The sequence below is a fragment of the Hipposideros armiger genome, unplaced genomic scaffold (genome assembly GCF_001890085.2).
Source record: "Hipposideros armiger isolate ML-2016 unplaced genomic scaffold, ASM189008v1 scaffold_571, whole genome shotgun sequence".
NCBI classification, from domain to species: Eukaryota; Metazoa; Chordata; class Mammalia; order Chiroptera; family Hipposideridae; genus Hipposideros; species Hipposideros armiger.
The window spans coordinates 1,130,208-1,142,659 of record NW_017731921.1 but is presented as its reverse complement, the minus strand read 5'-3'; the positions used below and the strand labels follow the sequence as shown (position 1 = coordinate 1,142,659).

Here is a 12,452-nt window from a genome sequence, read left to right as displayed (position 1 = left end):
TCATGTAATAAAAGACTTAATTTTTATAGTCTTAGGCATGGACTCATTCTATGAGACTGAGATTCTCTACTGAGTATTTATATTGAAACTACTCTGCATACTATAACAAAAGCTGCACTTTAAATGGGAACTTCAGATTTTAGTTGTGGTACTCTTAGACATTTTCTGAGCACACATGGATTTCAGTGTTCAATTCAGTAAGATAGGAACTGTATCAAACTTATATCTAAAGTTTCCATTAACTTTCTTTGGGGAAAGAGAAAGGTGTTAAAAAGGTTAACTATGAAAAACATAAAATACAAAAAGCAGTTTGTACTGTCTATCGGTTACCTACCCAGTTACTACAGAGAGACAGATGACCTTCACTAATACACAGCTCTTTACATTTTTTGTTTATAAACTTTCTTTTTAATATATCAATATTTCTGAAACAAAATTGAAAACAAATGTGGAAAAAATTTGGTTAAGGTTTTAAATTAAATTAAAAGTATTAGTTGAAGGAAATTTGTATATTATATAAGAAGGTTTTACTATTCTGTTTTTATTTTGTATGTCACTACTTAAAGTGTAAAGCCCTAAAAAAGGTTTTATACAATTCAGAGAATCTACCATTTATGGGTTGACAAGGAGAAAAAAATAAAAGTATTAGAACCTGAAGCAAACCAGAAAGGTAACCAACAAAGGCTGACTGAGATTTTTTATTTTTCTCAAGTGTTGTGAATGGCTCATGAACATCTCCCATTCCCGCCAGCTGTGACACTTAGGAAGCTGAGAATACTTAACGGGAGGAGGGAAGCTTTATTTTACACAATACGTACATTCTCTTATGCAAACACATTTTTAAACATGTCTTGTGATGTCTTTTTAACAACAAATTCATCATACAAATTAAACACACACACACACACACACACACACACACACACACACACACAGTTAACTATTAAATTACCATTTTCGAGAAATGTTTTGGTGATTCCATTCCGGGGAAGTAGCAGGTGCAAGAATGGAAGTTTATAGACAGAAAGGTGGGGTTGGGGCTACCGGTTAAAATGGAAAGAATAAAAAATGCAGAAGATAGGAATAGTTTGAATTAGTACTTGACAGAATATAAATTCCAAGGATGAGGTAGGTGGTAAAGAGTAGCATCTGATATTCTAACCCCGGCGTTTCCAACTAAGAAAATACATGCTGTGTCTCAGCTTACCAAAACCTAGGTAGCTCTTTTCAGTACATCCAGCTAGACAATTCCTTTTTTTGCCCAGAAACTGAGTACCTGTTTTTTCTTTGGCTGTTTGTAAGCCATGTACTCACATGGCTGCCAATGACGTCTTATTTTTTATTTTTTTTTTTGATTGGCATCTAAAATATATTTTAATGAAAACACTTTCTCGCCATCTTTAAATAAAAAGGGTTTGCGCGTGTTAGTCTGAAACCGCATTAGGACTAGTGGTGTCCTGGTCCACGGGACTTAGCCGCCACCGCACTTCTAGCTCCCCAGTGCTCTTCAAGCACGTGTGGGCCGTGTTCTCCTCTGCAGAAGTCCTTGCGGCGACCTCAGCAGCTTGATCCTTATCAAATGTTTAACCACTTTCAGTTTTGCATTCACTGAAGGGATGTTCTTGTGAACTTGAGGAGTGTGTGCTTTTTCTAATCCAAGCATCTTTATTACATCTTTTTCCCAATATGGACGTCTTTTTGTCTTCTTATCCTGGCAACAATATGTAGTTTATGAGGGTGCTCTGGATCCCCACCATATTTTTCATGATCTGCAGCTGAAGGATGAAACACCTTATCTGGAATTCTTGACTTGGTAAATTTGTGACGAATCCAATCTGTACAAACGAGAGACTCCACACCTTTTGTCACTGTTTGTAGTCTGCCTGGGGGCCTCTGAACTACTGAGCGTAAAATCCCCGCCATGAGTGTGGTAATTGTTCTCTGTGGAGACTGTGGGTAGGAAATAGATCTGTGGGCCAAATATGTCTTAGAAATGGACAGGTCCCCTCTCCGCGGACAGGAAGCCAAGCAGAGGAAAGAACCTGATGTCTTCCTTATATTTTAAGCTCTCGTGGTCTGGAATGTTATTATAGATTTTTTTCTGCACAACATCTGGCATGCCCCATGTATCACAAGGGTGATGAGGAGGTCACTACATACTATGTCTCCAAAGATCATGTCAGGATACGTGACAGGTAAGTGATACAAAGAGTGAAGATCTTGATTACTCTTTACTTCCAAATCAACTGTGGCAATCTCATCCTCATTCTCCATTTCAGTTTCTTTAAATTTCCTTTTCTAAAAGTTTACTATATATGAGAGCTATTATACATTTGCTACTATAACTATTTCCATTAATACCATTCCCAAAGCATATGACTAAAACAGCTGCAAAAGCTCTCAGTTACAATGTTGATCATAAGACCTTAAAAGGATTTTCAGATATCTATTTGGAGCAAAATACATCACTAAAATATAAAGGTAAGTATCTTCGTTTGAAAAGTCAAAATAGCCCCAAAGGTATAATTCTGATTTAAATAATCATTTAAAATCTTTAACAATTCCATTTCTGTTTTGATTATATATTACTTCAAGAAACCAAATTTGAAGCCACAATATCTAGTTTAGAATGTGTTCTGTTCAAAGTACACATCTTAACTTTGTTATGTGAATTATGGTTCTGATTTCTCTGTTATAACAAATTCTTTCTATTCTTGTAATTACATATATATTTCCAAAAAGAATCCCAAGATTACTACTAAGATGTATAAAAAACATTTTTAAATGCTTGAGAAATTCATTAACATTACAGTAAACATATCAGCAAAAGATAAGCTTTATCTTATCATACTTCATGGTGAGAGAACTGTCATTCTTATCCATGTTATAGGTGCACTGTACTAATGTTTAGTATAGATCTAAGAGGATTCTAACATATATAATTTTCCTGTAAGTAGTTCTTAAAAAAATACCCATGGAAGAATGAATATAAAGCTCTGATTCTGTTAACTTCCAAAGCCTAAGAATACAAATGATTAAAAAAAGAAAATAAATAAATAAAAGGATCTGCTTTAAAAACAAAACAAAAAACCTACCTCCTGTATGTTATTTTAATTAAAAAAAAAAACTAAAAATAATAGAATATTTTAGAATACAGTATAATAATTATCTATGACCTATCGGAGTGATATTGATGATTACTTGAAATATGGAGGCAGAAACTATGGGGAAGTTACAAAAAATAGCACAGATGAGAGGGAGTAAATGCTCTTCTTTCACTAAACCTACTGTGCTTAAATCTGTAAAATTCTTGCTCTTCCTTAAAACACTATAAATTCTGCAAATGCTCATTCATTAGAGAGCTCCTACCCATTTTAACAAGAAAATTAATTGTAGGTTTCACCATAAACACTGAGTAGGTACTTTCAAAGAATTTACATAGTCTGCAATTGAGTATCTTTACTCAGTAGAAAAACTCAGTAGAATATGGAGTAGCTGAAAAATCAATAAGCAAGCTGTGCTTCTGGTCTGGATAAAGAAGGATATGGAAACCTTCACTCCTGCTGAAAGCACAATAAATCCCCTCAATAACACACATTTCTTTAAAACCATAGAAGAGCTGTGAACACAATGCAATGTGAAAGACTTGAACAGGAAGAGGCCATTTTCATATCTTGGACCAGTCGATGAGCTTGGAGAAGCGAGCTCACCAGAGAAGGACAATCTGCCAGGAAAAAGAAAACCAGACAGACTCTGGATTTATCTGCGGGCTCACTTGTTGGATTTAAATCTGGAGGAGCTCCAAAAGCAAAGATAATTCTCTCTGCTAAGTCACTGTCCCACACATGGGGATTTTAAGCATTAGCAGAGGCTGGGTGTAGGGCATGTGAACTAGCTCACCTGTTGCAGAACATTGGAGGAAAAGGGTCAGGCACAATTAAAGCTGGTAAGATGATGTCGGCTAAAATTTTTAAAAGCTACCATAAGCCAAGTGTGGGATAGCTTGTCAGTCTGCAATAGCTGAGGGCACTGGACAAAAGGGGTCTCTGCACTCACTCCCAAGGGTTTGCCACAGTCAGTCCTCAATGTTGTTGATAGGTTCTGTGACTTTTTTTTTTAAAGATTTTATTGGGGAATTGGGGGAGGGAAACAGCGCTGGGGAAATCAGGGGGGAGGGGAACAGACAAGTTGCTGTCATTTTGTTCTTCAGTCTAGTTGTGGAGGATGTTGCTTCACTGGCCCATGTTGGTATTATCATTGTGCTCTTCCTGGGTGAGGCAGATCGGTCGCCGGCCTCTGGACGGCCGCTCACGGTGGCTCTTGGCAGCTCACACCGGCTGCCGGCCGCTCACACTGGCTGCTGGCTACACACGGTAGCCCATGGCAACCCACTACCACAGGGGCTGCAGCCTACACCATTGCCGGCAACTCACAGCAGCCCAGCTCCAGGTCGAGCTGTTGTTCAGCATCTTAGCTGTAGAGGGCAGTGTCACTGGCCTCCATGTGGGATCCAAACCGGGGCCCTGTTGCTCAGAGCTGGCGTCCCAAGCCAGCTCTTAACCAACGTGCCACTTGGCTGGCCCAGGTTCTGTGTATTTAAGTGAAACGACATATATCTAAACCTATTTTACAGTTGGCTAATTGATATACATAAAGAGTTAAGTTCCTATGGCATCTCAACTATATAATGAAATTATGTTGAACAAAACAATATTACTTGAGGGCCTGCTGTACTCATAACAAGGCTGGGGTAGAGACCTGAGAGAGCCCCCACTGGTGGTACACGTGTGCAGGAGGTGACAGGGAGGAGAGGCAAGAATGCTGAAAAATCTCTAAGATCCAGGTGTACGTAGCCTCCCCAAGACTGAAGCTGAGCAAGAACAACAGAGAACCATGTCGCATCTCCACCTCCAAATATAACCGTAGCACAGTGTACTAAACAATAGCAGTCTTCTCCAGGGGAAAGAATAAGAGTGTGGGGATATACATACTCTCTTCGTGATGCAGGTGTGCAGGGACAGCTGGAAGCTGAGGGTGGAGCAGTAATACTGATGAAACCCCTCCAGCATAGCAGCTCTCTGAACTGCAGTGGCAGCCCAGTGCTAGAGGAACTGGAAGCCTGTGGTCCACTAAAGGTAGCAATACCCCAATCCAGCTCAGTTCCTGAATAGATCGATTCAATCCCACGTACTAATAACCCAACAGAAGAGGCAATCCCATTTTGAGGCATAAATACTATTCATCTTAGTCTCTAATGTTCACACAACATCCAGCGTTCGGTCAAAAATGACAAGACTCATACATGAAACAAACAAAAATGCTCCAGGCAAACCACTATTAAGAGACAAAGCAATCAAGAGAACCAGACTCAAAGACAAACCAGATGTTGGAACTATCAGATAGGGACTTAAAAATCCCTAAGATCAAAGTATTAAAAGGTAAACAACACGAATGAACAGCTGGGAAATTTCAGAGGCAAAAAGGAAACTGTGGTAATGCTAGATATTAAAAATATCAGAGCTTTTCATGAAGATGGTGCCAAAAGGAAAGAAGGAAACCCCTGCCCCTCCCAAAACCAAAGCACAGCCTTTGAAGACAAAGAAAGCAGTGCGGAAAGGCGTCTACAGCCATAAAAAAAAAAGAAGATCCACACATCACCCACCTTCTGAAGGCCCAAGTCACTACAGCTCCAAAGGCAGCCTTAATATCCTCAGAACAGCGCCCCCAGGCGGAACAAGCTTGACCACTATGCCGTCAGCAAGTTCCCCGATTACTAGTCAGCCATGGAGAAGATAGAAGACTGCATACTTGTGTTCATTGTGGATGTCAAGGCCAACAGGCACCAGATCTAATAGGCTGTGAAGAAGCTCTGTGACACTGACGTGGCCAAGGTCAACACCCTGATCAGGCCTGATGGAGAGAAGAGGGCATGTTTGACTGGCTCCTGCCTATGATGCTTTGGATTTTGCCAACAAAATTGGGATCCTTTAAATTGAGTCCAGCTAGTTAATTCTAAATATAAAAAATTTTCAGTGTATACATGTTTCTTTATGTTGATTTCTGGTTGGGCTGGGGAGAGGCCATACTGTTGTATATACACAATAAATAACAGGGTTTAGGCAAAAAAATAAATATATAAAAAGACTATATGAGAGATGAAGAATTCCATTGGTGGGCTTATCAGCTTCTGATACCTCTAAGGAAATAACAATGAACTTGAAAAAAGGTCAACAGAATTTACCCAAACTGAAACACGAAGAGAAAAAAAATACTGTGGAGAAAGAGGGAACAGGGCATCCAAAAGCTGTAGGAAATTATCAAATGGTCTAAACTGCATGTAACTGGAGTCTCAGAAAAAGGAGAGAGAGAGAGAGAGAGAGAGAGAGAGAGAGAGAGGCAATGGGACAGAAGAAATACTTAAAGATGTAATGACCCAGAATTTTCCAGAAAAATAATAAAAGATATAAAACACAGATCCAGGCAACTCAGAGAACCCCAAGTGAGATACATACTCAATATTGAGCACATCATAGTCAAACTGTTAAAAAAGCAAATATAAAGAGAAGATCATGGAGGCAGCTGAAGAAAAAATATGTAATATAAAATAACTGCTTTTCTAAAATTAATCTTAGGGTCAGAATAGTCACAGAAATAATATCACAGGTTTCCTGGTATGGGAAGGTAGAGGTTGAGAGAATTGATTCCAAAGGAAAATAAAGAAACTTTCTGGAAATGTTCTATATCCTTATTGTGGTGGTAGTTATACAAGTGCATACATGTATAAGAACTCATCAATTGTACACAAAAATATGTACATTTTATTGTGTATAAATTTTATCTCAATAGTTAAAATTTTAAAGTCTATAAACTAGATCAATTCATTAATGTTTCAAACAATGAACAGATAATCCTGCTTGTGGAAACAATCTGTATCCCTTATGATTATGGTGGTCATTTAACAATCTGACCATTAGGAGATCAAAACAGTTCATTACAAAATACAATTTTTTTAGATGTATCTTTAAAACTATAGGAAACCTATGTTACTCTAACACGGCCTATGTAGAGAATCTAGGTAATAATATTAATAATCCAGTTAGACTGAATTAACCATGCCTTATGTTATTAGTAGGTTGCAAAGCAGGTGGTAGCGTTGGTGACCAAATCCTTCAAAATAGAGTATAACAAATGCCAAATACAAATCAACAAAGTTATGGTAGCTAGAAGCAGTACAAAATTTATCTGGATGAAAATTCAAGATGTCTTTCATTAAGAACAAAAACAAACAAACAAAAACATTGAAAATCGTAAGTGGAAAAAGCCAGAATTCTGTAGTCTCTAGTCTTATTCAAGTTGTTATTTTTCATTACTTTTACCATGAAAGCAAGCAAAAACAGGGACTGCTCTATTCACTTAACAGTTATACTCTAAATTTTATAATCGGTGGTGAAAAATATATTCAATCTAGTCATGGGCATGATTCGAGCTGAATATTGCATTGAGTGTGCTTGGTATGTTTTGCCTCAGGAGAAAGGGATCAAATTAACACAAGAAGAGTCCTAACAGTAGGGTCAAAGCAGTCTGTCTATAATGTTTCTTATAGAAAAATTCCAAATAAGTATATTCTTTCCCATTCCAAGCAGGGGAGTTTAATTCCCTTTCCCTCAACTTGAGTGGGGGCTGGACTCAGTGACTTGCTTCGAAAGAACAAAGTATGAAATGAAGAAAAAGAATAACTTACAGTCGTGAAGCCTTGCAAATGCTATGGTGGTTAGGTAATCAAGGAAAATATCACCAGTGATATTACACTGATAGCATATATCCCTGATACGATGTGATGAGAATGCTTTTCACCTCTGTGAGTCTTCCTCCAAACCCACAACTCCTTTGTCATCATGGGAAAAGCATTAGACAAACCCAAATGGAAGGACATTTTGCCAAATACTTGGCCAATACTTCTTAAGATAGTCAAGGTCATGGGAAATAAGGAGAGACAGAAAATATCACCGACCAGAAGAGATCAATACAAGGCATGATGACTAAACACATGGTGTCCTGGGTGGAATCCTGGAACAGAAAAGGGATCCTGGTGGAATCCAAATCCAGTCTGGAGTTTAGTTCATAGTCATGTGAACTAAACAGCTTTGACAGATGTGTCATGGCGGTGGCAGAAGCTAACACTGAAGAAACCGGATGAAGGGTATACAGGGTCTCTTCATATTATCTCTGTCACTTATCTGTAAATCCAGGAATTATCTAAAACAAAAGATTTATAAATGAACCATAAATAATTCTTAAAAAATGGTTATGTCTTGGAAAAGAGAAGGCCAACGGGGTTTTCTGACCTGTGTCTGTTTTTTCCAGTGCACACTCGCCCTCACTCATTGTTCCTGTCACTGTTGCTTGGATGGAACACTCCATGTGAATGAAGCTTACTGTGCAGGCTGTCTGGCTGCTCACACCACAACGCTAGAATATTTTTCCTATTGTCCAAAAATCACACAGTTGGAAGACACCTTCCATGTTTTCATTACTTCTCCACATGACCCAACCACCTCCCCCTCCCAGGTGGGTGCAGGTATTTGTATTTCAGTTTCAGGTTGTTAAAGACAAATGTATCAATTTCTTCCAATTTTTTTCTTTTAAGTTTTAATGTTGTAGCCCTTTAAAACAAAAATCTGAGAGCCTCGATGTGTATTTCAAGTGAAGGGTAATGAGCAGCCCCCCAACGTAGCTAACACAGTCAGCTTATCATTCAGATGGACACTGGGGGCTGTGGTTTTGACACTTACATAGTGTTTTAGGTACTTTCAGTACATTGTGTTTAATGTATTCAGATGATGATCTACTGAAAAAAGGCAGGAAGCATAAGGACCACAAATTTTGAACTTTAGCAAATTATGGGAGAATGTAAAAATTACTAATTCTACAGGCTCATCCCAAAATAATGATATCTGGAAACTGCATTCATTGGAATAAATGTCTTACATAACAAATCAAGGTTATCGCTGGTATTTCAGAAAGAAAATGTTAAAAGAAACAATATAAAGATGATTTTCTCCTAAGTGGTTATCCACACCTGCCAGAGAGACTATGCTTGCATGGAGAATCCTGAAACATCCTTTCTTATCTCATCATTTAGAAACTAAACAGGAACAAAGAAAGATTTTCCTAAAGGTAAAAATGCAAGAATTCCAGATATGGAAATGAAAACAGTTGTTGACTATTTTTGATGCCTTAACACATAAAGAAATACAAGAAAGACTTAAATATGTCTCAACAATTTGTTTCTTATGTCACTGAACAGACTATATTACCTGTCAAATACAAAATATGAAAAAATTTTCTTATAAAGTATATTACTTAGGACTATATTAAAATGAACGTATAATCTTTAATAATGTATGGATATAACTTTTAACTTAGAATTATATCATATACCATATAAAATGACAAAATAATTTGCAAAATTTCTATGAGGGAATCATGGGATTTATGGAAGGGTTCACAAATTTACAAAAGGTTACGAAATGCTCAACTAGCTCAATTACCTTGATTTACAGATGGAAAAAATTGAAGCCCATCATTTGTTTAAATTCATAAAGGGTTTGGGTGAAAGTGATAGTGTTAGGGCAAGAACCTAGTTCTCTTTCTTCCTCACAATCTTCCCAGGACAGAACCTCTCCTGTAAGACAGCATCAGCCTGCATCTGGCTGGCTATCAACAAAATCCTCACCACTAAGCAAAACAAGTGAGAAAACTCTCATCCTTGGATTTCTCTCTATGTAGGAACTGGATTTAAAGGCAGCTCTTGAAGCACATTCTTATCAAAGCCTGGGAGTTAGAAATTACACGTTCATACAAATTGTCCCAAGGCTGCTCACTGCACCCTAACTGCCCAACACAGCCCTACTGTTTCTATTGTGGGAACAAAGCTAAAAACTTATTCGAGTTCTGAAATAATCTTTACAATAAAAAGTAGAATAGAAAACATCAGAGGAAAGCAGAGGGGTACAGCGGATCTCTAAGGGAAAATACAACCAAATCAAATGTGGGATAAACAAACTGGCTTCTTGCTTTTTCTTCCTGTTATATCACTGCTGTATTCCAGGTCCCCCCCTAAAGCTAATTCTCAAGTTATATATTATGATTTAAAATAGTATTTTGTTAAGTACAGGTCTGAAACCTGATTTTTATTATGATAACAATCAGCTTTACCACCACTAACGCTTGCACAGCATGACTTGTTTTAGAAAGTATATTCCAAATTTCTGACAACTAGAGTACAAATGACCTTTTGGAACAGTGTCTATTTGTAATTCCTGGTCTCAAACCCATTTCACAAAACAATGCTCTTCTAAGCCAGAGCAAAAAAAACCCACACATTTATTTGATTTTCTGACTTGTATTCTTTGTAAAATAATAATCTTGGCAAGCAATTAACAAACAAACGATTAAAACACTGAAATATGCAAAACCATAACAGTGGTGACAGTTATATTAATAGTTCATTCACACATTTATTAATTTGTTCAACAATTGCTTATTGAACTCCTACTATGGGTCAAGTAACGTGCTGGGGATGAAATAAAAAGATAAATGTTCACCATTTTTAAGGATAAGCCAGGAAAGAGAGAGATCTGTGAATCAACAAGTCCAAAGAAGAGTGGTAGGGTAGTAACAGGCTAAAATAAGGGCACAGAGGATGAAGGGTGAGGATGCACGGGGATCAAGTGGGACAGAACAGGTGTCAGGAAAAGCCTCAGGGAGCAATGCATTACTCTTTCGCTATGGGGAAGCCTATAGAGTACCTGCTGTGTGCTAAGCCTCAGGTGACCCTTGAGCTGGAGTGGGAAAGAGAAGTTGGCTTTGGCAGTTGCTGAGGATGGGCTATGGGGGTTGGGGTGGGAAGAGCAAGATCTTCAAGCAAGATCTTCAGGCTGATCGACTGAGGTATAATATGCTATGAAGCTCCCTGGGAAACAGCAAACACTCTGTAAGGCTGGATTTTGGGAAAGTGAGGTTAGCACCAGTTAGGGCTTAGCTAGTGCTAAGAAATAGAAGTCTATCCACAAATAGTTCTTAATTGTTTCTGAACATAGACCCTTTCCATATTTTAAAGGTAACTTAAAAAAAACCAAACCCAATAGGTGAAGTGTATTGACCACTTACAATGAGTCAAGCACTTTATATACATTTCTCATTTAATATTCTCAACAACCCTAGAAATAGGAATGATTCTTTGTTTCGGAACATAGACCATTTTTAGAATTTAAAGATAACAACAACAACAAAACCAATAACTACAGTAGATTTATTACTTACTATGAATCAGGCACTATACCTATATTTATTTAATTTTTTATTTGCAACAATTGTAGGAATAGGAATTATTTCTATCAGATAATGGCAGTTGGGTCATTTACTCCCAAGTACACCAATTAAGTGGCAGGATGGACTTCAAAATCAATTCAACTTCAGCCTGTACTCTTGGAACCCTCTTTTGAATAATAATAAAAAAAAAGTACATTTATACACCATTACTTTCTTCTCATTCAGATCACACCCCACTCACTGGTGGGGGTGTGAGATAATCTCCTTTGATTCCACATCCTCCTCTATCTAACTACCACTCCCTTTCTCTCTCCACTTCATAGCAAAACCAATAAAGAGTTGTTTACACTGGCCATAGCCACTTCCTCAGTCCCATTCTCCTTTCAAACTAGCTTTCTTACTGAAGAGGGAAAAATCTGCTGTGGACAATGTCAACTGCGGCCTCCACACTGCTATTCCAATGGCCAATTAATGAACTGTCCTCATATTACCTGACAGCTCAAAAGGTTGTTCCTTTTTTTTTCTTAGCTCCAGGACACAATCCTCCCTTAATTTTATTGTTTTCCTTTTCTCCTTGTCTTATCTGACCTTCTCAACTCCTCCTCTGCAAGAAGGAACTCTAAAGTTGAACTGTCCCGCTCTCAGTCATAGGTTTTTCTTCCCTTCTCTTTGTGGAGTCCAGTACCATCTATGTGCTGATAACCAGACTTTTATCTCTAATCCTGATTTTTCTCTCTAACTATCTGTACAACTGTCTACTCAACATCTCCTGTAGGACATCAAATGGCTACTTCAAACTTAACACAACTTAATAAAACTCATTTCTCATGCTTTGTCCTTTAAAAAAAAATTTCCAATGAAAAAAATAAAGCTTAGCACACAGCAGGTACTATAGGCTTCCCCATAGCAAATGATGTAATGCATTGCTACATATATCTGATCAGTATGCAATATGAGTAGCTCAAAACTCCAAAGGCCCTCTTTAGATATATACTTTCCTACCATATATTCTTTCATTTAATACTTAGGATACCTCTCATGATATTCTGGGTAATTGCTTTGCTTATTGTACTTATAAAAGTGGAAATTTAATAAGCAATGGATATATATATATATAT

At 37.7% G+C, this 12,452-nt stretch overlaps 1 protein-coding gene and 1 pseudogene across 1 annotated transcript in view; both read right to left on the bottom strand.

The window, feature by feature from the left end:
* Nucleotides 1–12,452, bottom strand: part of NT5DC1 (5'-nucleotidase domain containing 1) — a 133,848-nt gene that overhangs the window by 65,730 nt on the left and 55,666 nt on the right. The window lies entirely within an intron of this gene.
* LOC109371449 (39S ribosomal protein L30, mitochondrial pseudogene) lies at nt 1,425–2,015 on the bottom strand (annotated as a pseudogene).